This window comes from Mustela nigripes, chromosome 14, assembly GCF_022355385.1.
Source record: "Mustela nigripes isolate SB6536 chromosome 14, MUSNIG.SB6536, whole genome shotgun sequence".
Taxonomy (NCBI): domain Eukaryota; kingdom Metazoa; phylum Chordata; class Mammalia; order Carnivora; family Mustelidae; genus Mustela; species Mustela nigripes.
In genome coordinates, this window is record NC_081570.1 from 91,253,333 (window position 1) to 91,277,697 (window position 24,365).

Genomic DNA, 24,365 nt, shown 5'->3' on the forward strand with positions numbered 1-24,365 from the left:
TGTTAGGTTTAATAAGACCTCAATTAAGAAATTTACATTCTTAAGGCAAGTGTGCTGCAGCAACTGGATAAAAGCAATTCAGTTAGCTGTGTCTGCAATTGGGATTCCTAAGTCCTGGATCTTATGAGGGTAAAACAGTCCATTAATTACGGTTAGTCTATGTTCATCTTCCTTTGCCACTTTCTTCTGTCATGGGGCATATACCAATTAAAATGTCTATACATTGTTTTTACGACACATTAAATGGAAATGACAATCACTAATGCAAAACCAAAACCACTAAGTTGCTCTGCCGTGATTAGCTGTGGAGGTGGGTATTGTATGTGATTCTGCAGCCCCATGCAGATCTGTTGATGGCTTCCATTTCTTGGCAAAACCACTGAGGAGGATTCTAATAGATACTACATCTGCACATATGCTGTTGGTTGTCCTTCCTTCACGCTTATTCTGCCCTCGCTGACTTTGCACATCTGTTGTAATTTGGTGAATAATAATAAATACCTTTCTGTAATGTGTGATGCTTCGAGGCACAAAAAAATAAAAAAATCATTTAGGCACTGAGACTGGGGAAATAACCACATGGTATCAGGGACCATCTCATTTTAGCCATCTTGTGCCAAATTAGGACTAGCCAAGTCTTGATCCAATATGTCTCTTCCCTTACTGAAAGCTCCTGGGAAGGCTATCTTAACTTTTCTGTCTCAATCATTCATCTGAAGAGTGGGGGATAGTGATGTCCCCTGTCTCATAGCTTCAGAGTGGTTATAAACATTAACTGAGATGCTCTCTCTCTCTCTCTCTTTTAAGTACTTAAAAAGTCTCTCACAAGTCTGTAGGGACAACATTTCCTTTAAGGTTTTATTGAGCACAGTCTTGTTTTTATATCCCTTAAATCATATGGTTTTCCATAGCACCACACAATTATTAGTGCTTTTCAAAGAACAAGTTTAAAATCTTTATTACTAGTTCATAAGCCTGAAGTTGTCTTCTGAAACAGAAATCATAATGTTTTGATCACCCATCAAAAGCTATTAAGCAGGAGCTAAGAATCTTCTGAAATATGCATGCTAGTCAGGGAAACCTCAGAGCTTTGGCTGCAAATAAAGACCACAGTTTCCGGAAACTCTTCGAATTTCTTCTTTCTTGTCAACAGGTGGCTGTAGTTTTCCTTCCCTTCATTACTAAAGCATTGCCTGACAAATAGCTGTACTACCACTGAGTGGTAAACAACCACCTTCTACCATTATTCTATGTCCATAGAAATGTCTTCTGCTGTTGACTCATTGCAAATTAACTCAATGGTGCTGAAATTAATCACCCACACTTTTTTATCTCTATTTAGGAAAAATAGGAACTCCATGGCTTTTTGTCATTGGTACACTGAGGAGCCCAACATAACTTTTGCATCATTTATAGTGCTCTGTAATTGCCTTAATAGGTCTAATTAGTATACTGGATTTTGTTTTCCAAGAGCTTGCATATTTTTAATGGGTTTACTCTCTTGTTAAATGGTCTAAATGACTTTGCATGAAGACCAGCTCCCAGCAGAGGCAGACTGCCTATCAATTAAAAAGACAACTAATCTCAGAATGTTTTTCCCCATGATTTTAAAGTTCAAATATTTAGAATAATCACCAATTACAAGCAAATAAACTATAAACATGAGATTTCAAATCTCTTAAGAACATACTTTGCCTGATTTTAAGTTTAAATAGTTAGAAGTGAGCTTTTAGCAGTATAAGTAAAAGTGCTTTGTTAAAAATAGAGCTAAAATGCTAATATTGGTTCAAAAGATATTTTCTAAATTACTACAGTCAAAATGTTAAATCCAATAATATTTTATAACTGAAAAGAACTCCTGACTGCTTTCATAAGCATTATCCATACTAACAAGTCTCAAATGTTTCAATAAATGGTGGAATATACATGCTTCAAAGATTCTTATTTTTTTTTTATGTTTTAAAGATTCTTATGCAGAGATAAATATTCTTTGTTTCTTTTCAATGAACATTTTTACAATTCTTTACAAATTGGGTAGAGTATAAAGACTGGTAGAAATTCTGACAATTTATTTCAGGAAATCACTTGATTCCATATGTTGCTGCTGAAGCACCAGCTAAGGAAGAGACGACATATGAGTACTTTGTTTCAAAGAAAGAGAAAAGAAATCAAAACTTGATATCCATAAATTAGATGTTTGTAACACGTAAAAATAAAGGAAGAGAACCCACAAGTGTTCATAAATTAAAATCTTAACACAATTAATAACTGTTTTTTGGGAGTGTCCATTAGGTGCCAGACACTGGCTTAGGGGCTATTGATGCATTTTGTGAACAAAAATAATCTGTGATAGAATTTAATTTATATTCAAGTGGAGAGGACATCAATAAACAAATAAATATGCAATCTACAGTCTGAGATAGTCCTATGTTCACAAAGAAGAGCAAGATCCAGGGCTGCAGAATGAAAGAGACACTCTTAGAAAGTCCAGTGAGGGGCACCAGGGTGACTCAGAAGCGTCGCCTTCAGCTCAGGTCGTGATACGAGAGTCCTGGGATGGAGCCCACTTTGGGCTGCCTACTTGGCAGGGAGTCTGCTTCTCCCTCTCCCTCTGCCTGCCTCTCTGCCTGCTTGTGCTCTCTCTTTGTCAAATACATAAATAAAATCTTAAAAAACAAAAATGACAACAACAAAAAACAGTCTAGTGAAAAAGACCCCAGATAGTAAGAGATGAGAGAAATCCTGACTAAGAGACATGGCTATCTGGGGTCCATGCATTCTTTGACAGGGAAACTAATGCAGATGTCCTAGAGCAGGAGAGTAATCAGCATATTCAATGAACTGATCTGAGGTACTTGTGGCTGGAACACAATGGGAAATCCATCTTTTTTATTTGACTTCTTGTACTGTGACATTAGATTGCCCCACACAGGGTTAAAAGGCCTACTGCCCAACACAGTGCAAAAAGAGAAAAACCTTTGAACAAAAATGCATAAGCATACTGAGTAAAAATCAATAACCCAGGTAATATGCAGAACACATTTATGTCAAGGGAAAAAACACGATTGTGATTTATAAAACACAAAGACACTGGCTTTTTTTTTTTGTTTCTGATACCTTAGAAAATTATTTAATTACATTTTCTCTGAAAAATTAAAATCCAAATTGTGTTTAATGTGACAATGAAAAAAAGTGCTTAAAAATCTCGTTACCTGTGGGAAATCAGAATACAAACCTCACAATTTGACAAAACTGAACTTTCATTTTTAAATTATCTTAAGTGTTATTAATAAAGGTGCTGTCTCTTGAGGTGTGTGTTTTATAAACACCAAGTAAAAAGCACTGGATTATATATTTTTGTCATTGGGTTTTCCATAATCCTGGATTTTATAAGGCTATAAGGTTTAAACAAAACTTTAAAAAATATTTCTTAATATATTTTACTTTAATGTTTGCCATTTTTATTATAATTTATACAGATTTATTCTATCACAGGTGATGGATGGATGGATGGATAAACAGAGAGACAGATGATAGATAAATAGACGATAGATGCATTAAAGTATGTGTGCATTGATTTCATGAACACATTAAATGGTCATGATAATTACTTAAGCAAACTAAAATAAGGTGTTCTTATGTTATTTGCCTGGAAAGATCATCTTTTATGAGATTTCCTCTATCATTTATCTAATTTAAATAATATTTAGTATTAAAATGAGAAAAGAGAAAAAATTTTTCAGAGCAGACTAGACACAATTTTGTCCTGACTCTGCCATTTACCAGCAATGTGACCTCAGCAAGTTATTGTACTTCCCTGAGCTTTCATGAATAATAACCTCTTATTGTTTTAAATATACACTATCAATATCTATGGCATAATGCCAAACATCTAATAAGGCACTCAAAATTAGACAACTTTTTATTATTATTATTCGTATTAGTATTTTGATTTTACTATCACCATCACTATTACCAATCAACTGTAAGTCTCATTTTATTGATGGTAGTGCAAAAAGACTCTGGTCCAGGTGAAATTGTAATACTGGACCTTGCCAGCATCTACTTCAGAGAAAGACTGGCTCAACATTGCCTTATTGATTTACCTTACAGCAGATGGCAATTTGTGATAAGATTCTAGGAGTTATGTTGTGTTGCTGTATCACTGTTTGATGGTGAAGGCCATGCTAGCTCAGAAGCAAACAGTGACCAACATCTGCAGGATTATAAACTCAGTGAAGGAAAACAGTGAAGAATGTCGTTCTCAAAACATTTTGGTAGGAATTCTTTGAGAACAAAGACATTTTAATACCTAAACATGCTTCTCCAGCAAATAATAGTTGCATATTTTTATGACCTCCTTTTTGAGAAAATCACATTAAGAAATGGGTTCTATAAATTATATAATGTTTCTTAAAGGACACTTACTTTATTAATCACAACTGTAGGTACAGCAATACATATATGCATAAAATCCAATATACATATGGGAATTTATATATTACAGTGCAGTCTCAAATCAATGGGGGAAAGATAGATTATCCAAGAAAAGCTTTTTTTTTTTTCTTTTTTTTTTTCTTTTTTTTTTTTTTTTTTAAGATTTTACTTATTCATTTTAGAGAGAGAGAGGGCACAAATTGGGGAGGGGCAGAGGGAGGGAGAAGCAGACTCCCCTCTGAACAGGGAACCTGACATGGAGTTTCCTCCCAGGATCCTAGTATCATGACCTGAGCTGAGGGCAGACTCTTAACCGAGCCACCCAGGCATCCATAAATTACTTCATTTTAAATTGCAACTTATACCCACCACTTGGTATTCCAGTTCCCCTTAAAAGATACTACTTAAAATGCTGCTTAAAAGTAGCATTCATTACTTTCTGATATACTACATAATTTACTTATTTTGTTATTGCTGCTGTTGTTGTTAATCTACCTCCTTCTATTGCAATGCAAACTCTGCAAAGGCAAGGATATTTGTCTGTCTTGATCACTGATACACCCCAAGTACTTAAAATAGATCTCGGTACATGAGAGACACTCGGTACTTACTTGTTCAATGAATGTAGCAAATGATCTAACAAAAATTTAAGTGTTAAAAAAAACTGAAATTATAAAATGCTAGGAGAAAACTTCATTAAGATGGAGACTAGAGAACAGGGTTTGTATAGGAAAGAACTTTCTGGGTGGCTCAATGGGTTAAAGCCTCTGCCTTTGGCTCAGGTCTTGATCCCAGGGTCCTGGGATCCAGCCACATAGGGCTCTCTGCTCAGCGGGGAGCCGGCATTGGGCTCTCTGCTTGGTGTGGAGCCTGCTTCCCTCTCTCCCTTGTTGCCTGCCTCTCTGCATACTAGTGATCTCTGTCTGTCAAATAAATAAGTAAACTCTTAAAAAAATAAATTAAAATGAAAAAAATAAATAAAATGTAAAAAAATGAACAAACAAAAAAACCTTTTACATAGCAAAACAACATAAACAGAGAAAAAAAAAGCTCGAATCACTAAAAATAATTTTACTTTTATATTACAGATAAATGTTAATTCTTGTCTCACAAAGCTGACAACCCAAAAGAAAAAATATGTAAAGACTATGAACATACAGTTCATACAAAAATGAAAATAATCATGGCTTTAAACGCAGGAGGAAAAGATGTCCAACTCCTCTCCTAAAGCAAATAAACTGTTCTGAGATAACTATATTTACCCAACAGAATGATAAAATCCAAAAGCTGGATAAAGGTTTCTATAGGTGAACATTATAATAGCATTCTCACACATTGCTGCTAAAAGCATAAATTAGTACAACTCCTGTGGAAGGCAATTGACCGATACCTGACAAAATCACAAATGCATAGACATTTGGACCTAGTTATTACCACTTCTGGGAATTTATCCTATACAAATCTATTTGCATACATGTGACATGAGGTTTATAAGAGGATTTTTTGTTGTAATATGCCATGGCCTAGTAAAATACTAGAAACAAACAAATGATCTTCAGTTAAGACCTTACTTAAGTAAATGACGGCTCCTCTATCAACTGAAATACTCTTCAATTGTATAAAACAACACGGTAGTCTATATTTCAATATGACAAAAGCTCTAAGATATAATGTTAAGTGAAATGTGGAAGAAGTAGAACAATGGTATCTTGCATTTAAGAAACGGAGAAATGAGACTATTTATATTGGTATTTGTTTACATGGATACAAAGAGAAACTGGAAGGATACATGAAAATTAATAAAAGTAGTTACCAATGGAGCTGCGAGATAGGAATTGGGCAAAGGACAAGGTGGGAGTAAAACTTTTCACTGTGTATTTTTGCATTTTTATGTTCTTTTTGAACAATGAAAATATATTATCTATCCTAAAAATCAAAATGATGAAAAATAGTTGTAGAAAAATAGCTCATAAGAAAATCATAACAGTACTACATCATCGAAATGCCAACTAACTTCATTTTGTAAACACCTTGATTGAACCCTTTAGAGATATCAAATATGAAACTAGAAAGGAAAAAATCATTTCTCCATTTGACTCCAGGAAGACTGTGGTAAGGGAGGAACAGGAACCGGTAAAGAATTCATTATTGTTATTTATTAGCTACTGTAGGCCTGCAAACATGTCAGGACTCCAAATAAAACAAGGCAAGAAGCAGTATTAGCATCAAAAACAGCCACTGACAGTGAGCAATACCACTCGCAGAATGAATAAACAGGTGTATAGCCACTTAAAGCTTAATTTCTCCATAATAGGAACAAATAGATAAATAAAAGAGAAGCCTTCCCACTGAGAGCAAGAGAAATTGGACCACAGAGCAGTAACAGAGCAGTACTGTTGAAATATCAATCAAGATAGTGGGTGATGAAAATAAAAGGAAAATGTAGAATTGGGGGAGGAGCCCTCCTTATATCTAGCATCTGTTGATTCCATCATGTAAAAACAGACTTCCATGCCAATGCTCCCACCTTTGGGTCAAAAAGTTTATGGTTAAAAAGTGATAAGTATGGACAGTCAGGTTTCATCCACTATGGCTCCTAACAGAAGTTCACCAAAATCTGAGAAATCAAAGGATAATTAATGAAATAAAATAAATAAATAAATAAATAAATAATAGAGAGATTAATGTAATGGGAATGTTTTACCTGAAGAAGAGAGAGGTTAGAGAAAGAGCAAGTAGATTCAGCATCAGTAATAATACATATTATTTGATTACCAATCCTTTAGACCTTGGGAACCAGAAAATAAAAATATGACAGACATACCCTTCAACGAGTTCAGGAGATATGACATACACATTGAAACGTAATTTGTAAACTTGCTGTTTGTGGGTAACTGGCATAGAAATACATTGCATTACAGAATGTTGGGTCAATATTAAATACATTACAGAATGTTGTGTCAATATTAAAAATACTAGGGAATTAAAAAAAAAGTACCAGACAACTTCACATAAAAATCTGGATTTTCAATTTTTCTTTGAAATTTGGACATAGAGGGTTACCAAGTATTAAGAGGAGGAATTTTGTCAGGTTCCATGGGGTGCATTTTATACTGAGAACAGAGGAGGCTTGGAACAAGACAGAAAACAATGTTGAGGGGTCTATTGGTCAGCCTAGGCTGTCCTAACAGAATACCATGGACTGAATGACTTAAATATAGTCACTTATTTTTTTCATAGTTCCAGAGGCTGAAAGTCCAAGATCAGGGTAACCAGCATGGTCAGGTTCTGGTAAGAGCTCTCTTCTTCCCTTGTAAGTCACCACCTTCTGACTGTAAACTCACATGAGGGAGAGATAGCAATCTGTCTCTGTTTCTGCCTCTCTCCCTTCTTATGAGGCCACTAAGCCCCTCATGAGACCTTCACCACCCTCATTAATTAATATAACCCTCATAAACTTTCAAAGGCCCCATCTCCGAATACCATTGGAGATACCTATCCTAATCAGGAGTTAGGGCTTCAACAGGTGAATTTAGGAAGAAGATAAAAACATTCTGTATATAGAAGGCAAAGTAAACTGCTTGCTGGCTGAGAAATTTGCATGGAAATTATGGAAACCTTGGTAGGAAGAGATGTGATTTTTCAGTGATCTCATTTTACTCTTTTATATTTTCAGTTTGGTGTTGAGATCTTCCTCGACTTACAAAGCAGTTGTATCCTGATGAACTCCTCCTACGTTGAAAACATCATAGGTCAAAAATGCATTTAATACCCCTAGCCTACCAAACATCATGGCTTAGCCTGGCCTACCTTAAGTGTGCTCAGAGTGCATCAGCCTACAGTTGGGCAAACAAGACCTATTTTATAATAAAGTAGTGAATATCTCATGTAATTTATTGAATACTGTACTGAAAGTGAAAAATACACATGGCTGTCAGTGCATCGGTTGTTTCCCCTCATGATCACGTGGCTGGCTGGGAGCTGTGGCTGCTGCTGCCTAGAGTCACATAAGTATTGTACGGCAAGCTGTTGCCTGGGAAAATATCAAAATTCAAAATCTGAAGTGCAGTTTCTACTGAGTGCCTATCACTTTCGCACCGTTGTAAAGTGGAAAAATTAAGAGTCCAACCATCGTAAGTTGGAGAACATCTGGGCATAAAAATCTTTCTCTACTCCAAACTTCTACGTCTAATGTATAAATATCATATCCTCCAAAATCTCATCTCATAACACTTCATATACCTAGTCATCACTTACAGAAAAAGTAATACATATCCCATTTCATATCAGTTATATACATAAAACTATGTCACTTCACAAACTACAAAAGAAAATTGGTCTTGTTGGGATGCCTGGGTGGCTCAGTTGGTTAAACATCTGAAGCTTGATTTCTGCTCAGGTCACGATCTCAGGGTCATGGGATCAAGCCCACAGTAGGGCTCCCCACTCAGCAGGGAGCCTGCTTGAGTTTCTCTCCCTCTGCCCCTCCCCACTCACATATGCTCTCTTTCAAGTATAAATAGTTTTTTAAAAAAGAAAATTGGTCTTGTTAATTTATATTTACCTTTCATTAAAAAAAACAGTGTTTTTAGTGAGCAGAGGTTTAGAATCTAGTCAATAATTTGACAGATAAAATTAGTTTATTAATTAATTTAGTGATGGTAATACAGTCAAATGAGGCCACAAGTTTTACTTCAAAATTAATTACCTGTGCATATTCTTTAGCAATACGGAAGCATTTCACTTATTTCGCAAAACAGCTGTTAAATTTCTAATTTTTTTAAAACATGCTGCTAAAAAATCTGCTTTTGCCCATAAAAGGCACCATATTTACATCTCTATTATTCTCCATTCCAGCGCCTTCTTTTGAAAGCAGGTGGCCTGCATTTCATAATTAGCAAAATACTAAAATAGATCATCAAAATGCAACTTTGTCAAGTTCCTCAAAGAAAGAATTTATGTCAGAAAACAGTCCGATCCACAGTGATGACAGAGTTGATAAAAGTCTGCTCTCTACAGAACAAGGCTTCTCTGATGGAATTCCGTGCTCAGCCCTTCCCTTCACCAGTCCTCACTGTCATCGTCCCCAGAGCCAGGTTTGGGTTCAGGGTGAACCCTGATAAGTGGCAGGAGAAGGAGTTTATTTGTTACAGCAGTGCTAGCCCCAAAGCCACCTTATAATCTGTGTTAACCACTCCACAGATTGAAGAGCTCCTTCCTAGCCACAGCTCTACCATTTGCTAGTTCATTTGCCACTTAATCTCTCTGAAATTACTTCCCTCGTCTGCAAAAGTAATATAAGAATAATGCCAGTTACTTAGAATTATTATTAATTAAATTCTTAGCACAGGATCCTATAAAAACAAGGCACTTAGTGCAGGTCAAAGGGCAGACAGAATACATGAATTCACTTTCTCCCTTTCCTGAAACCCTATCATAATAGTGGTGTTTTATTTGTTTGGTTTTAAGACATAAGGTTACAAAGACAAAGAGAACAGGAGAGTTGGAGAAAAGTAACAAATATTTTGAAGTCAGAAAGTAAATACTTGACTCCTGGTAACTGACAGCAGACAGAATACAAAGCAGGTAATGGGAGGAGTGAGAACCCTATTATACCCTAGAACCGCAACCCTGTCACCCTTGCCTGAGGTATGGGAGATAATAAAGCCAAGATATGAAAATCAGTGAAAAAGTTATCCCAACATTATCCAACCACATAAGCTGGACAACCGTTTCTCTCCAGTGAATATAGTGACTGCTGCAGCCCCAGTGTTCTTACCTCTGCACTTTCGAGCAGTGGTGTCCAGCAGGAGATTGCAGGATCAGAACAATCTGATCTCTACCTTTAAAGATAGGGACCAAAACAGGGCGCCTGGGTGGCTCAGTGGGTTAAGCCGCTGCCTTCAGCTCGGGTCATGATCTCGGGGTCCCGGGATCGAGTCCCACATCGGGCTCTCTGCTCAGCAGGGAGCCTGCTTCCCTCTCTCTCTCTCTGCCTGCCTATCTGCCTACTTGTCATTTCTCTCTGTCAAATAAATAAATAAAATCTTTAAAAAAAAAAAAAAAGATAGGGACCAAAACAAACAATAAAAATGCTTCTCAGAAGAAACAGAAAGTATGCAGGGAAAAGAAATATTCCAAATATTACTAAAACCCTGGAAAAACAATTAAAGATAATGTATCTATGAAAAAGAGTAAAATACTACCCGAGAAGAAAGGAACATCAGAGAACAAGAAGAGCTTCTTTTTTTTTTTTTAAGATTTTATTTATTTATTTGACAGAGAGAAATCACAGGTAAGCAGAGAGGCAGGAAGCAGGAGGAAGCAGGCCTCTCGCAGAGCAGAGAGCCCGATGTGGGGCTCGATCCCAGGACCCTGGGATCATGACCTGAGCCGAAAGCAGAGGCTTTAACCACTGAGCCACCCAGGCGCCCCCAAGAAGAGCTTCTTGATCTCCACTCTAGGCAATAAATACAGTATGTAAAGATAGCTATAGGGATGGATGCCTAGGTGGTTCAGTCCATAGAGCGTCAGCCTTCAGTTTGGGTCGTGATCCCAGGGTCCTGGTATCAAGTCCTGCATCACGCTCCCTACTCCATGGGCAGCCTGTTTCTCCCTTTACCTGCTATTCCCCCTGCTTGTGAGTGCTCGCTCTCTCTCTCTCTCTCTCTCACAAATGAATAGGTAAAATCTTAAAAAAAAAAAAAAAAAGACATCTATACCCCTGATAAAGATTTCCAAATTCATCAAATGGCTATGTATAAGTATCTTCCAGCGCTGATACCCTACTTTCATATCCCTTCTTTATATTCATCCTCCCTGATTCTCTATTTTGACCTACATATCCCCTGTCTGTGCACCAAACACATCGTGTACATACATCTCTCATAGCACATAAACAATATGCCATAGTATTTGTCTGTTTTGTTTTTCTATATCCCATACTAGAGTGTGAAGTTTCTCCAGGGAGGGGTTGAATACCAACAACACCAGCATAGTGTCTGGCATATTAATAGGTACTCAACAAATGTTTGTTGGATAGATAAATGAACAGATGAATACATTGTCATCACCAGTTTGGTATGTCTCCAGAACTGATCATTCCAAAAGTCCATGATTAGCTTTTGCTAATCTCATATATGCCAATTCCTTGAAAGAAAATAAAAGAAGAGAAGAGAAGAGAAAAGAAAAGAAAAAAGAAAAGAAAATATTTGGGTAGAGGAAGAAAGGATGGAAGAGCTCTCCCTTCAGTAAAGAATACCGTTTGACAAATACCCAATACACAAGAAAAACAACTCTACTGAGTACCTTTGGATTTCTGCTTCAATTGCAAAGGCAAATGCCCTATTACTAGAGTTAAGCAATCAATGCCTCTTTGTATGTTTTAGAATATTTAACAATAGTCATAGTTGAAGTTATTTTGTTCTTTTTGCTTCTGTATTTTCTTATATAGCACACAGGTATACCTGGATAATAAAAATTAATTTTATATACATACTATATAAAATAATGTAAATTCAAATCAATGTTTAAATATACTTAATTTTTTAAAAAATTCTCACCTCTTTAGAAAATGTACTTTGAACCAACAATGGTAAGGATTCTTAATCCTGTTCATGTATCATAAACTATGTATGTCCTGGTTCCTCCCAGATATATAGAATCAAAATTTATGGGAGAGAGACGAAGGCACGTGTATTTCTAACAAGCTATAGGCAGGTCTGAGAATCACCATTTATAGAACATGAAGGCTCATTAGAGATCCATGATCTTAATCCAAGAACTTTACCCAATAATTGCATTCAGTGACTTCATTCATAAACCGTAGGTGGGAAAGTAGTCATTAGTTCAATAAGAAGAGGGGAGGAAGGAAAATGTATAAAGAATAGGATTTCTCAGAGTGACTACTGAGAGCACAGTTTAATCCAGATGCAAAGTACCTATTAAGTGAAGACAATGAGTGAGATAGGATTTATCAGGCTTATTTCAAGTTTATCTTGCTTTTCTGTATTTCTAACTGCTAAGGAGTAACTTCTTAGAGGATTACCTCCATTAAAACCCACACTCTTATCCTTTCTGCTAGCAATTCTTTCCAAAGTATATAAAAGCTTATTTCAGTTTGTAAGAAGCTAATAAATCAAATGGATATTCAAGTTCATTTGCCTGGTGTCCTTGCTAAAAGTTGACATTGAAATAAGAGCTTATAGCATATGCACTTGCGCTATTAACCAGGCCTGCTAACCATTTATCTTTTTTTCCCTAAATTCAAAAACTGAAATTCTGTTAGCCTGCCACTTTATTTTTTTTTCACCATATTGCATTCGAATAGCATCACTATTATATTAACGTAATAGATCATCTCTATAATTGAGTATGAATAGTATCACTTTGCACCCTTCTAGAGTTATTAATTTCAGTGTACTCACTGTATTTTTTAATGTAGCTGCACAGTAAATAATGCAACACAAAGAGGCTTTAACCTATTCCCAAAGCCTACAACAAGGATATAAAGCCAGTGGTGTATTAGCTTAAAAAATAGATCAATCTTATCTTGTAAAAAGAAGATAAAAGGTAGTTCTGTCAGAAAGGACAACCATGCTTGAGGCTGTAAACCATACTTGAGACTATAAAGAGAAGCTTAGAAGCACACACTAAATTTTGCTTCCTGTCCTTGGAAAAAGTCTTCAAGTCAATGGACATTTCAAGAATGGATCCAATCATCCAGGTATTTCCTTATGTTGACTATGCAGAGAAACAATCAGCTCAATAATAACAACAGTAGCAATTATATTGTCATTTCATAACACTTTAGAAAGGCCTTTAATATATATGAAAGTGAAAATTAATTGAATTCTTAAGAATGGTCATTACACTATCCAATAGTATCCTAAGGCATATGACACTAAGCAGAGAACATAACAATATTCATCACAAGAGTAACAGAATAGTTCCTCAAAACAGCAACAAAGTTCTGAGCAAATTAAATATTTGCAGAGCCAGGTAGGAAAGATATTTGGACAATGCAAGAATTATTCTCTCAAATTTTTGAGAACGGCACTCAGCATTATTTAAAAGCCATAGATAAGCCTGGGTGAAAGGACTTCAAAATGGATTATGAGCTCTTTGCATTGTTGTTGGTTTGCACCCCTGAGAGGTTTGGGGGCAAAATCTAAAACAGGCTATCATTTGTTGAAGGCAAGGAGAGACCGAAGAAACAGGCCAGCCATTCCAGATTGGTAGGTGCGAGGTGTGATAAGCAAGGGAACTTACAATGCCTGCCTTGGGCAGTGGTGAAATGAATAGATCTGCTCACCTGCCAGCCAGAATCTTGGAAGTTTATATAGAAGCCTTACCTGGGTTCCCTCATTGCCAAGGTCCAGTTCCCTGGTCAATCAGCAGTCATGTCCTCTCAATGACCTCCTCCAATACTCCACTCCTCTAGACCGGCTCTTATCATCTCATGTCCCTCCGTCCTCTGCAGCATGCCCTGAGCAGTCAGCAAGGGGGTTCCTTGACATGGAGGTAGCTCCTTTGGTGGCTAAGGAGGCAGATACCACAGCAGCAATACAGTCATAGGCAAGAGAAAACACGTATTTAGAAAACAAAAATCCCCCAATCAGGGACAACTTTTTCTACCAAGAGCTCCATGATCTGAACTACTGATTTAGTAAGTCCCCTAGGCTTGGGATTGCATCACTCAGGGTGTTCACTGTGTCCTCTTATGTTTTAAGAAAGATGACACATTAGCAGATTTATCAGGTATGAACATACAACCTTCGTTTTGGATCATGACACAGGTGCTTCTTTGCAAGGCAGTAGTGATGTCCAAAGCTGTCCTATTTTGGAAGACAGCTTTTCTCATTCAAGACATTTCAGTGTTTGGAGCACTGGTATGTCTCAGTCAATTAAGCATCTGTCTTTTGTTCGGGTCATGATCTCATGGGTCTTGGGATTCAGCCCCAATGTTGGGCTCGCTACTCAGCAGGGAGGCTGCTTGTCCCTCTTCCTCTGGCACCCTGCTCATGCTCTCTCTCTCTCTCTCTCTCACTTACTCATTCTCTCTCTCTCTCTCTAATAAATTAATAAAATCTTAAAAAAAAAAAAAAGGACATTTCAGTATTCAGTAAAGACAGGCTTTGTTGGGTGAATGTGGCAAGGGCTTCTGTGTATTGGTCTTCCAGGTCACTGGAGGGGACAAAGAAAACAGCCAAATGATTATACCAGTGGAAAATAGAATATGCCCATCTGGCCTTGAGTAGAGGAATGTTGGCAATTTTCACTACCAGGAGGGCAGATTCTCCCCTGTGCCCAGGAAAAACCTAGGTTGCAGTGACCCAAACAGCCAGGTGGAAACCACAGCCAAGGATTTATGTCACAGTTCCATGTGGTCACATTCAAGTCTACCAATAAATACCCAGACAGTGTGACCAATCAGTGCCAAACTTGTCACTATTCTTTAAGTGACAGGATGACTACAAAGTTCCAGTGATATCCATCCCATATTCCTGGTAAAACTGGGCTCCTTATATCTAGAGTGATTCTTCTATTTCCAACATAGGGATGGTGCTCAAATGTCCATGATCCAAGGTAACCTACATGAACCCATCCTAAATGTGACTAGCCGCCCATGGCTTTATTGGTGGTATTTTAGGACTCTTCTGGTTAACAATTCAATGTTATGAGTGGGCCCACTGCAGAAAGTTACTTCCAGGGCTCCTGGGTGGCTCAGTGGGTTAAAGCCTCTGCCTTCAGCTCAGGTCACAATCTCAGGTTCCTGGGATCGAGCCCTGCATCAGGCTCTCTGCTCTGTGGGGAGCCTGCTTCCCCTCTCTCTCTCTGCCTGCCTCTCTGACTATTTGTGATCTCTCTCTGTCAAATAAATAAATAAAATCTTTTTTTAAAAAAAAAGTTACATCAGGGAAATATAAATCAAAACCACAATGAGATATCACCTCACACCAGTCAGAATGGCTAAAATAAACAAGTCAAGAAATGGCAGATGCTGGCGAGGATGCGGAGAAAGGGGAACCCTCCTACACTGTTGGTGGGAATGCAAGCTGGTGCAGCCACTCTGGAAAACAGCATGGAGGTTCCTCAAAATGTTGAAAATAGAACTGCCCTATGACCCAGCAATTGCACTATTGGGTATTTACCCTAAAGATACAAACGTAGTGATCCAAAGGGGCACGTGCACCCAAATGTTTATAGCAGCAATGTCCACAATAGCCAAACTATGGAAAGAACCTAGATGTCCATCAACAGATGAATGGATAAAGAAGATGTGGTATATATACACAATGGAATACTATGCAGCCATCAAAAGAAATGAAATCTTACCATTTGCGACAACATGGATGGAACTAGAGCGTATCATGCTTAGCGAAATAAGTCAAGCAGAGAAAGACAACTATCATATGATCTCCCTAATATGAGGAAGTGGTGATGCAACATGGGGGCTTAAGTGGGTAGGAGAAGAATCAATGAAACAAGATGGGATTGGGAGGGAGACAAACCATAAGTGACTCTTAATCTCACAAAACAAACTGAAGGTTGCTGGGGGGAGGGGGTTTGGGAGAAGGGGGTGGAATTATGGACATTGGGGAGGGTATGTGCTTTAGTGAGTGCTGTGAAGTGTGTAAACCTGGTGATTCACAGACCTGTACCCCTGGGGATAAAAATATATGTTTATAAAAAATAAAAAATTAATTAAAAAAAAAAGTTACTTCCATTTGATACCCAGTCCATGACCAGACACCACAGGAGCAGCAGAAATCTAAGGTCAAAAAGACAGATGTTTAGTAGGAAATTGCATGTAACGTCTTCCCCTTTTTTAAGAATCATATTTGTGGCCTGATCCTTACATGTTATTATAGCTGCAGCTTTAGGAATTTGACCTAGTTGTGCATACTATACATGTTGGCTTGGGAAGGCAGCACTGTCAGGCAGGAGAAGACAGACTGAGGGTGGAATTTGCCAGACCAGGACCCCTTCCCCCTTTTTCAGTGATGCGTGTCCCACCTAGCTTGCAGCCAGACAAAAGGATTAGAAATTGAATAGTTTCCCTTTGCCCAGGGATGCAAAGTAAGTCACCTATCCTGGTGGGACATCTCATTGCAAATTCCAGTAAACCATGCTTTTCCCAGGCATTATAGGGCTTGGCGTTCTCAGCAGCACAGCATGTTGATCCTTGGTGAAGGTATGCACAATGGATATTTCCTGAGACTTCCATACCTTTGCATTGTTGGGTGTCTTGGGAAGGGTTCACAGTCTGGCATATGAAGCAACAGGCCCTTTTGTTTGAGCATTAAAATGTATTATAGCTTGGGGCAGTACGTTAATCCACCCAGTTAATGTGAGGTTTTTACCTATTAATAATTTAATCCGCTGCTCTAATATTCCATTTTTCCTTTCTACCATCCCTGCTGCTTACAGGTTATAGGGTAAATGGAACTTCCATTCAATGTCTTTTGCTCAATTTTGCATACTATGACCTCTGAAATGTGACCCCCAATCACTGTCTGTTTGATGAGGGTATCCACATATGGGATTCGGGTTGTCTAATCCCCTAATAATAGCAGCTTGGTTGGGATACGGGGAGAGGAAAACTTGGTCAAGACACAGTAGCCACACAAACCAAAGCATGTTGAGAATGCTCAGTGTGAGGAGTACCAGTATAATCAACTTGCCAGTCTCTCACCAGTTGGGAACTTCAGTGGATAGCCCCAGGCTCCTTTGGCAGTTGCCTTGAGCATTGTTTAGAGCACACAGGACATGCTGTTATTGCATTTATCAAGTCACTATATTTCAAGGGCAATTCAGCATCCCTAGCAATACATCATTTCTCCCAAGCACTGCAGTAGCCATTCTTTCTATGCACCCAATCTGCTGTCTCCTGAAGGATCAGTTGCTAGGACTTGACTAACCTAGGTCATCAGCTCTCTGATTGCCAGGGGAAGTCAGCACTTTATGAGTCAGAATATAGAAGATAGTGAGGATTTCCTCAGACTCTTGCAGGCAAACCCAAATGTCTTTCCACATATCCTGACTCCACAAGGGCCTAATCATGGCCTGTCACTTAGATACCCACTATCAAAGCCATAGAGTTAGAACAGTTCAACTGTCCATGCAAAAGATTAATGATCACCAGCTAAATGGCTCTGAGTTTAGCCCATTGGCTGCTGTGGTTTGTTCCTGTTTCTATCCAGATACCTGACTAGATCCATGCATTCTAGGCACCAGTGGGAATTTCCCCTGATTCTCTTCACAGGTACCAGAGGAAATTCGTGGGATATTTGGAGGACCTACATATTCTACAGGACCCCGTAGAATCTGAGTTTCTAGAGACAGTGGTGCACAAAGTGCTCCTCTTCTGCAATGTGGAACTTTGAGCCATGCTAGAGATGGGCTGATGGAACATATTCTCAACCCACCCCTTGATAGGAAGGGTAGTTCTTATTATGATATGCTGTTCCTTTGTGAAGGGGTCTACATGGAGGAACACTGAGTACATCACAAGGAGCTGGTGCTCTCAGGGAATTTATCAGTTTTCTGCCCTCTTTCAAACCTCGGACCAAATCAAAAGAGCATGCTCTCCTTTTGTTGTCTCTGCTGTGGTGCCCAACCCATGCCTTACAGAGTCACAGACATACCTAATTCAAGTGGCCCTACTTGAGAGATGTTCAGAGCTTTAATCTGTTTCGTTAGGTTTTTTTGCTTTCCAAAGGCTACTTGCTGCTCTGATCACCAGCTTCACATGTACTTCCTACCAAGTGGTATAAGGGATGGTGACATGATGCCATGTGGAGAATAAAAGTCCTCCAAAACCCCCAAATCCCTTCAAAGGCTTGCATCTCTTTTGTGCTCTTAGGGGTTGGACAGGCCCGCATGTCATCAGTCATAGCTTCTGGGACAGCACACATCTTACCCAAACATATGACTCTTAAAAACTTCATGGTGGTATCTCAGTCTTGAACTTTTTATGATTTCATAAAAAATCTCTTTCACAGATGTTCCAGCAAAGTCTGCACAATGTGCTATGGCAAAGGTAAGTCTTCACATGTGAACGTTATATCATCAATGTAATGGGCTTGTTTTACTGATGTGGGGAAGGAGAACAGGGACAGGTCTCATGATATATTGTGGGGTTGTACCAGTTGACCTGAGAAAACATTTAAAAGGTCCATTGTTGGGGCTCCAGGGTGGCACAGTGGGTTAAGCATCAGACTCTTGGTTTTGGCTCAGGTGCTGATCTCAGTGCCATGGGGTTCCATGCTCAGCACAGAGTCTGCTTGTGTTTTCCTCTCTCCTTCTCCCTCTGCCCTTCCTCTTCATGCTCTCTCCCTCCCCCCAAAATAAATAAATAAATAAATAAATAAATAAATCTTTAAAAAAAGAAAAGAAACTTTGCAGTGACATGGATGGAGCTAGAGGGTATTATGCTAAGTGAAAGAGAGAAAGAAAATTATCATATGATTTCACTCATATGGAGAATTTAACAAACAAAACAGAAGAGTGTAGAGGAAGGGAAAGAAAAATAAAACAAGACAAAATCAGAAAAGGAGACAAACCAAAAAAGACTCTTAACCACAGGAAACAAACAGGGTTGCTGGAGGGGAAGGGGATGAAGGCATGGGGTCACTGGGTGATGCTACCTCTGAATCTAATAATACACTATATGTTAACTGAATGTAAATAAAATTTAATTAAATTTTAAAAAAATAGAAAGAAAGTAAGAAAGGTCCGTTGTTGTCCCTCCCGTGTGAAGGCAAATTGATCTTGTGATTCATCAGCCAAGGGTATACTGAAAATAGTTTTTATTAGGTCTGGTATAACATAGTACACTCATAGGATCACAGCCAAGCATCTAAGATGGTGGCAATGCTGGGCACAGCTGCGTGGATGGGGCACTACCTTGTTCAGTTCTCAGCTGTTCACAGTCATCCTCCGTGAGTCATCAGACTTTTCATTGGCCATATGGGGTTACGGAAAGTGCTATAGGCAGAGTGCAGAATAACCACTTGGGGTGCAGTTTTGGAACAGTTTTTCCTATTTCCTCAGGCCCTGAGGCAATTTATATTGTTTGTCAGTTACCATTTTTCACACGGGCAGTAGACTTACTGGTTCCCAGTTGGAGTTTTCCTTCACCACTGGCTTGATTACTCCAACCCTGAGGCAGAATTCACCCGCAGACGTTTGCAAATCTTGTAGGATATTCTTGCCCGAAATGCTCTCTGGTATTAGATTAAAACCTCCTATTTTTGTGGGGGGAAATGCCTGACTTACAATGTTAAAGGGAACTTCCTGACCATAACCATTTATCTTCTGTAACCACAGATGGTGAGGATCAGGCCATGAAATGTCAAAGAGTTACCAGGTATTAGCATACATTTGACCCCAGTGTCAACCAGAGCCATCACCTTTTGTTTATTTCTGGGAATCAGTGAATAGTCAACTCAATAGGAGTTCTCAGATCATCCTCACTGGCTCTCCCCTAGAGGCAATATTTGCCTGCATCATATACTTGGTGGGGGGGATGCACCCTCCCCAAATAAGACTATATCCCTAAGGCCTCTCCTGGAGCAGATGGGGGCATGAGGGATGGGAGGGGCAGATAGGACAGGTTTGAACTATTTTTTAGGTTTTAAGGTTTTCTACAGGCTGACCAAAACAGCATTGAGTTGTCAGTCTACCTTTCCAGTTGGAGTCCCAGTAGCCAGGTCAAGCCACATTTCCTTCCAGGTTACTTTTACAGGACCTTTTACAGCTGATTAAGGTAACCTTTGGTTTTTCAAGTTCCATCCCTGTCTCAGATCTTTCCCCCAGCTGGAACTTTCCTGGGATTTGTCAGTGTCCCCCAGATCAGAAATGGATTGCCCACCATCATAAATGCTCTGTCTCATGACAAGGCTCAGCATGGATATCAGCATCCCATACCACAACCTGGGTTTAGACTGGAGAATATTGGTTTCCATTCCTGCAGTACATGTGGCCCAATCAGGGACTTTAAAGACAGATGGCCTATCTCATTCCCAATTTCTTAAAATTTTGTTGTACTTCCTCTATAGATTTCTAACATTTCATTTGCCCAGAGAGATCCTCCTGGATGGGCCAGGCCTCCTGCAGGCTAGAACAATCTGATCCATGACAGACCGAGTACCTTGAACACCAGAGCACCATGCAGGGCCTGCCACAGGGCAGGGTGTGTGGTGTTGCTCATTTTCTGTGCCTCCTACTTGATCAGAAAAATGTCATCATCATCCCCCCTCCACTCCTGCCCCACATCCCATAGCCACACTAACTATGCTGGAATACTTTCCCGGGCCTTTTGCAGGAACTTGGCAGCTAAATCAATAAGCTCAGTGGGAGTATATTCTTTCATCATGATTGCATCCTAAATTGGGGACTGCCCTGCTGGCTGGGGTTGTTTGGGCTGTGCTGTGCTATTGTGCTTGTATTAGGGGTCGGACAGCATGGTACATTTTGTCTGTTTTACTGTCAGTCATGTCCTCCTCTTCCTTCTCCCTACTTTTTCAGGGTTCCACCCCTTAGTGTCCCAATCAGGCTTTGTCACAAGAGCTTAATCGACAGCAGACTATACCCTCCTAGTTCTGCAAAACAGCACACTAACCTCTCCACCTTATTATCCTGCTCTCCCACCTGATCTGCCAGCCCTGAAGCTGAGGAATGGACACCCACATGTCCTTTTATAACCTCAGCTCTTCTTTCATCTTTCTAACTTGGCTTCAGTCTCTAGTTTGTCATTGCTGGCCGAACAGCCTACGGTAGAGTCCAGCCCACTGCAGCAACCATTCATTTTCCTTCTTTGCCCCAAAGCACTATCTGCAGTTCCTCAAACAAGCACCTCAAACCAGCAGGCGTTTTGAAAGCATCCCTGTACTCATATGGAGGTCCACAAGTGTCTTACACACTACTTCTCCCCACATAGAGGTTAATGACCAACTTGGGCATTCTATCCCCATACCTCTTTCCCAAAATTCATTTACCTGGTCTCCTGGCTGGCTTACCAATTGTTTGTTCACAAATTTGGAAGCTTCTTGGGTGAAATCTGAAACTGGCCCCCATTCCCACAGGGCATGGAGAGATTGGAGAAAAAGGAAGACTTCTCCAGACTAATAGTTGACAGGTTTGATAAGCAAGGGAACTTACATACAAGACTTGTGGGCAATTCAAACTCTGCACCCACATGCCAGGATCTTAAAAGTTTATAGAAATCTTAACTGAGTTCAGTTGCATATCATCCAGATGGTCTCAACTACACATTACATTCTCAAGACCGCATTCTTGAAGTGGCTCCAGTTACAGAGATAGTGGGAAGAATACATATTCTAAGGACAAGAGGGGTAAGGAGCCTCTGATTACCCTAATGCAGATCAAGGGTCAAACAGTGCTCACGTTCTCTCTATGACCTCCTCCAACAGTTGGGAGCTCCTTAGCGTGGAAACTGAGACTACTTCCTCCTCCCTTCCCCAGAGCCCAGTACAGTGCTGTATGTGGAAGAAGCTCAGTAATACTAAGTGAATAAACCAACTAAGATTCTTAAATACAGTCTACTAGAGCATAACTAATAATTCCCACATCACAACTCTTCTAAGTAAAACACATGTAGAGATTAGATAAAAACTCAATGTCTACCATGCTTGCTTCTTTTGGTGTAGAAATAAGAGTAGTTGCAGAACACAAATGGAAGAAATGAGAAGCTCCTTCTCATCAAAAGGAAAAAGTTTCTTTTGCTATGCAAAGTCATTCATAGGAAGAGCATAGCCTATACCATAGTGGCTTTAAAGGTAACAGAGGACAAAATTCTCTACAGCAATCTAAATGAAGAAATGACAGTTACGCAAACCCCATGGATTCATTTCAACACACATAAGGCGGAGCAAAAGAATCTAGACCCAAAACAAGGCATGTAGCCTTTTTTTGATTTCTAAATGGGGTTAATGATGATAGCAACTGCATAGATTTTGTGAAGACTCAGTTGTCTCTGGTATACAAAGTATGAAATAAATGTTAATCATCATCAAATAATTAATATTATGATTATATGCATGCTGCTCGACAAGACACTGTGGGGATATACAGGGAACTGGTTCCTGCCTATAAGGAGTTTACAGTCCAGTAGAAAAGATAAACAAGAAATGAATACAGCAGCTATGTGCCTTGGTTTCCCAAATTGTGAAAATAGAAATAATAATATACACCTCATAGATTTTTAAGAATTAGAGATTATTCCCTAAAATATAAAAACTATAGAAACAGGGATTTTTATCTGTCTTATTTACCTCTACACTTTTGGTACAGAGTATCAGGTAGCCTGCAAATATTTGTTGAATGAATAAATGAATGCATGAATGAATGAATAATGCACATAAAACATTTAGGCAATGCTTAGCACATGCTAAACATAATACATTTTAACTATTATTATGCACTTAATATAAAATAAGATAATAAAAATAAATTATTTATATAAAGTAGGAAATATTAAGAGTCAAGAGAACTGTACAGGAAAAAAGAACACTACAAAATTCCTGGTAGGAATGATTATCTCCTTCTCAGAGGATCTGTAAAACAGCAGAAACTTGGCTAAACAAATTATGGTACATTTGTACAATGGAATATTCTAAAGTAAAGCAATAGAAGTTAAAAAAAAAAATACTACCACACATAGTCACATGGATGAATCTTGCAACCACAATGGTGAGCAAAAGAAATCAGACATGAGGGAACACATACTGTGTGATCAGATGTGTATGAAGCTACAAAACCAGGTCACTGAACCTTTTTATGGTATTATCAGGACATATACCTTCAGGAAAGAGGAAGAGTACAGGATTATAAGGATGCGTGGACACTTCTGGCACTGGTAGTGTTCTATGTCTTGACCTGGGTAGTAGTCGTAGAATGAGAAATCATTCTGTACGTATATTTATACAAATCAGCTTCGTTTTTGCTGTATCAACAACCCCAATATCTCAGTAGCTCACCATAGTAAAAGTTTTCTGGTCCTGGCTTCCATGACATGGAAGTTGCAATCTAGTAGGTTCTGCTGGGTTCCCTTGGACTCAGCTTGGCTTCATTGTAGGAGTATTCTCTTCTTGGAACCAGACTAGCAAAACAGCAACTATTTGGAGTGTGGGGCTTCACACAGAGGGCTCAGAAACTCAAAAGTCACAGGCATTCTGTGCAACTAGCTCCATTAAAATTTTCTGCTACAATAGGGTCATAGCTGGTTCAGAACTTTGTTTCTGGTCTATCAGATGCTGTCATCTCCACATGCCATGAGCCACACCCATAGTTCTCTGAGACATAGACTTATCTGAAGACATGTCACAGTAATTATGAAGCTTCAGCAGGAACAACCCTCTGTCTCTTTACCCTAAACCATTTTCTCCAGCTGAAAGTATTCCTTTCCAAATGTAAATGAAGTGCTCGCTTCAGCAGCACATATATCAAATATAATTGAAGTCCCCAGTTGGTTGATTTTTAGTTAGTAAAAAGGGGGTAGAGGGTGGGAACAAGAGAATGATTTGGACTAGGGCCCTCCCTAAGGTCAAAAAGCTTCCTCTGCTGGCCTGGAGGAGGAAAACTCTCAGGTTATAAGAGAGTCAGGGCCTGAAGGCAGGAATTGCCAGATGGCCTCTTAAAGGCGAAAGTAACCCCAATTTGTCAATCAGGAAGAGGAGGGACAACTCAGTCCTGCCTCAGCAAAAAACTGAATTCTGTCAACCACAGAATTCAACCAAAAAGGAACATGGCCAGGCTGACAGCTTGATTCCAGCTTGCAGAGTGAACGCTAACTTCACCCAATGAATCAGTGCCTGAACTCCTGACCCACGGACACTAAGAGTTAACAAAATGTTTGTTTTTTGAGCTGCTAAGCTGGTAGTAATTTGTTACAGAGCAATAGG

At 39.0% G+C, this 24,365-nt stretch overlaps 1 long non-coding RNA gene across 1 annotated transcript in view; it reads right to left on the bottom strand.

Annotated features, from left to right (window-relative positions):
- The window catches only part of LOC132002266 (uncharacterized), a 171,103-nt gene that overhangs the window by 141,315 nt on the left and 5,423 nt on the right, over positions 1-24,365 (bottom strand). The window contains exon 2 of the long non-coding RNA XR_009399783.1: positions 13,791-13,975. This is a non-coding gene — a long non-coding RNA (uncharacterized LOC132002266). The remainder of the gene's footprint in view (positions 1-13,790; positions 13,976-24,365) is intronic.